General features: G+C 39.6%; 1 pseudogene; it reads left to right on the top strand.

Moving 5' to 3' along the window:
- The first annotated feature begins 1,952 nt into the window (after positions 1–1,952).
- On the top strand, positions 1,953–3,875 carry LOC148551008 (uncharacterized; annotated as a pseudogene).
- Positions 3,876–4,348: the final 473 nt, after the last annotated feature.

Genomic DNA, 4,348 nt, shown 5'->3' on the forward strand with positions numbered 1-4,348 from the left:
CATTCTAATTACTTGATACTCGAGATATGATAGGTACACATCCTAGAGGTATCTGGGATAAAAAACAAAAGCGAAAACGAGTACTAAATACTCGAAATCCCGCTGAATTGAATTGGGTCCATGAATCTAAGAAATAGCGAGAATTCTTGATCCCTTTTTTTTATTCATTTGGTCAACGTCCTCCCACACCACCATTGCATATTGTTATTTCAAACGGAACGAACAGAGATAGAATCGGAGCGATTCCCTAAATGCCTCTCTGGATATTCTTCAATGTGCCGACTATTCATGGAACGTGAGAAGCAGATGAATCTCTTAAAGATTTTTCGGATTTCAGTACCGGAATGTGTTTTAGCACTATAAAAATAGAACCAGCCCAGATGTTTGTGTTCATTTGATATTTTTTTTTTCAGTTTTGAAAAATTTGAAAACCATACATAGCTCATGTAAAACCCGGTCAAACCATAATTAATTAAATAATAAATTAAATAGGAGCGAATATGATTAGAAAATTTAGCAATTGGAAGTTGATAATTTAAATATGATATTTGGACTCAGTGAATTTTTCTGAGTCGGAAAACATAGTTTTCTGAATAAAAATGCGCACTGGAAATTTGACCGGCAGTACCGGCTGCAATCTGTCCGGTACTATGGCTTCAAATCATCAAAACTTTCTCTCCAGAATTCCGATTGGTGAGCCATTTGCGGCCACGCGTCGCTCTTCTCATCCTCTACAATTATATCTAAGTTTTTTTGTGAGTATTCCACTGTCCTCTGCCCAGTTTTTATTTTTCTCTTTAAATTTGAATATAGTTTGGGTTTTGAGGAAATCTTATGATTTTGGTTGTTTAGGAGTGCTCTAGTATGAGCCATTGGTGAGTTCCATCAACTAATTTCGTGGGTTAAGGTAAGGAACCCTCTAACCCTTGTGATTTATAAATTTTATGAACCCTAGGTTGATTATAAGTGTGAAAATTGATTATGTCAGTTAGAGTATTGGGTGATTTTGGTGCACAATTGGAAGATTGATATTGCTTGTGGGGCTCTGGTGAGGCTTGGAGCTAAGAGTTGGTAGAGACTTCCAAGAAGAGGCTCAATTGGTTTGGCTACAAGAGGTACGGTTTAAGTTTTATTTAAGTACCGTGTGGTGTGATGAGATTTTCTAGGCTAGATGCCCCTAGGATTAAGTTTGGATTGTGTAAATGGTTGGTACTAATATGTATAGTTGATATGTAATATAAATTAATGATTGGGTTGAGAATTGTGTGAATTTGTATGTTTGGTGTGTTGAGAATTTGATAAATTGGATAATGAATATTTATTTGTGAAATATGCATTTAAATTGTGAATTTGGGCCGGAGGCTGTGAATCTTGGGCCAGAGGCCGGAAAGAGGTAAGGAACGTAAGTGATACGCGTATTGTGTGATGTCATATGAGATTGAATGGATATTGAATATTGAGTGTGTGAATAAATGGGAGGAATGTGGAATAATAAAAAATTAGGAATTTAGGAGTGGAAGGTGACGAAATTAAATTGAATTGTGTAAATGAGGTAGGTTTGGTTTTGGTTGAGTGTAATCATGTGAATGTGGTTGGGTTGTGGTCATTTGGATGAGTGGAAATGAATTTGGCTTGTGAACATTGGAATAATTGGTGATTTCTGTTTTTTGGTAAAAACTGATTTTTGACCAACTTTGGCGGTGATGAACGAATTCTTGACGGTTTAGAATTTAGCTAATGAAGTCTCGTCGTAAAGTATAGTTTCCAAACCGATCAAGAATTCATTCATCAAAATGGCGCCGTTGCCGGGGAATTTGCAATGGTGTTATGTTATTGGTTATTGTATATATGTGAATACTGTGAATATGTTTGCTTTTGTTAGCTCTTACTAGTTTTAGGATTTAATTTTCTCGCTTCTTATTTGATTTTGTTTTCATTTTCTTCTTGCTATCATGAATTCTCACCTTGGCTATGAGTTTGGTTATCAACATGTTGTAGGAAATGAGGACTATAATGAAGATGTGTATCAAGAATGGGATGACAAAAGGTGGAAGGAGCCATATGCATATGATCAATCTTCATGGCAACAACCCCCACCAATGCACTATGAAGAAGAGCCATTCTATGATGCATATCAATCCAATGGCTATGGTGAATCACCTTGTGACTTTCAAGAACCACCACCATATGCCTATGAAGCATATCCTCAACATAACTCCCAACCATACTCACAAGCCCCTTCTTACCAACCATCTTCATATGACCCTAATCCATATCCATCCTACCAACAACCATATGAGCAATATGAACCACACATAGAGCCACCACCACGCCAACATCAACATTTTCAAGAGCCACCTCCTCCACATTATTACCAAGATGAACCACCTCCAATATATGAAAATTTTCAACCACAAGATGAATACTACTTTCCACCACAACCTCCCATGGAAGAATACTCATATCCATTGATCCAAGAGCCACATGATCCTAATCATATTATCCAAGAGGAACAAGAGTCAAGGGATCGTCTCAAGGAAGCATTGGATCAATTTCAAGCAACCATGGAGTGTGTTGTGCAACAAGTGGAAAGAGTGAAAAACATAGAACCACCATAACTCTACCAAGAAGAACCACCTTCCTACTATGAACCCTTCCCCCAAAATGATGAATCCTTCCGTCCACCCCAACCTCCAATGGATAACATCCTCGGTGTTCTTGTTCAAAGGCAAGAAGAGATGAAAAGGGATGTGTAAAATTTCATGGCCACCTTGGATGCGGTAACAAATCAATTAGCCTCCCAATGCTTGAACACTCAAGGAACTCCCATGGCTACATGTGGAGAATCAAATGAAGAACATAGTATGAAGGAGAGATTGGAAACTCCGGTGGGAAATGAGGGAAGTTGCTTTGTATTGGAACAATTGGAGGAAACTCTAATTGTTGAAGACAAGGAAGAAGTGGTAGAAGACTTAGGAGATGCGGAGCCTCCATGGGAACATAGAGTTGAAGAAAACCCCTCCAAGATGATTGAAATTGATGCTAGGGAGGAAAGTGCACACCTTCCAAGGCATATTCCATATGAAGACTTGGATGAGATAGAGCAAGAATTGAGTTCCTATGGCAATAAAGAGCAAACATCAAGTCCTAGTAGTGGAGAATCCTTTGAACTTGAAGAACCTTCTCCCGGTGCATTTGAAAAGGTTGTGGAGGTAAACTCCTTTCACCCTCCCAATTATAGTTTGATTAAGGGAAAAGGCTTAGATAGTTTGATTATTAATGAACAAAGGATTGAATTAGAGAAATCTTGTGAAGAGGTGGAAGTCCCTAGAAATAAAAGAACGGGGGTTGGTTATGCTTTGTCAAGATCTTTGGAAGCATCTTTGCCTAGGTGGCCATCTACTCCTTCACTTGAGTGGGTAAAATTCATTTCTATTAGCTTTATTGTCCCACTTGAGTATGGCTTGCTTGAAACGGATGGTCAACTTAGGATCCTTTGTGGGATGAAGCGTAAGCGAAAGATGTTTCGTGGTTGGCGTTGCAAATAAAGGCTCATTATGGTTGATGCATCAAACATGAGATATAAAGGTTGGAGTAGTGCTCAAATAGATGGGTCTAGGAGGATTATTGGCCACTATATAGAGAATTCACCTTACTCACCACCCGGTTGGACTAATAATGATGATCAACCTCAAGACGGGTGTGAAAACAAAGTGTGGGATCCCGGATTATAAGAAGAGGATCAACTTTGGGAGCCCCAAGCTTGTGAAGAACTCCATCAAGACTTGGCTCAATCCATGAAGAATCTTGGGGCACAATGGAGAACCAAGCATTGGTGGGAGTTCCAAGATGAATACAAGCACAAGCCACCTTGATGAGGAGCTCCCCATAAGTCCAACTTAAGGACAATAAACAAAAGTGCTAGGTGGGAGACAACCCACCATGGTAAAATCCTTTCATTTTCTCTTTTGTATATATTGGTAGAATTAGTTTAATTTCATGTTTTGTTTAGTTAGTTGAGTATGTTTGGTAGTTTAAGTATGTTAAATAAGGTTTTATGGTGTTTTGGTAGCTGTTTGGAGGTTTGGAATGCTTGGATTGGTGCAAAAACATAGAAATTTTTTTTGAAAAACAGAGCACCATCCACGTGTACGCGTACATGGCGCGTACGCGCACTTCCAGCATTTTCGACCATCCACGCGCGCGCGCCATGCGTGCGTACGCGCGGATTGAGAAGTTCCAACCTCCATACATTTTCCAGAGAGTTGTGCCTGCGCCGCGCCAACGTTGTGCCTCTGGCACAAACCCCACTTGCGCACACGCGCACACGACGCGTACGCGTCACTGT

Source organism: Arachis ipaensis, chromosome B7 (assembly GCF_059453495.1).
Source record: "Arachis ipaensis isolate K30076 ecotype BB chromosome B7, ASM5945349v1, whole genome shotgun sequence".
Taxonomy (NCBI): domain Eukaryota; kingdom Viridiplantae; phylum Streptophyta; class Magnoliopsida; order Fabales; family Fabaceae; genus Arachis; species Arachis ipaensis.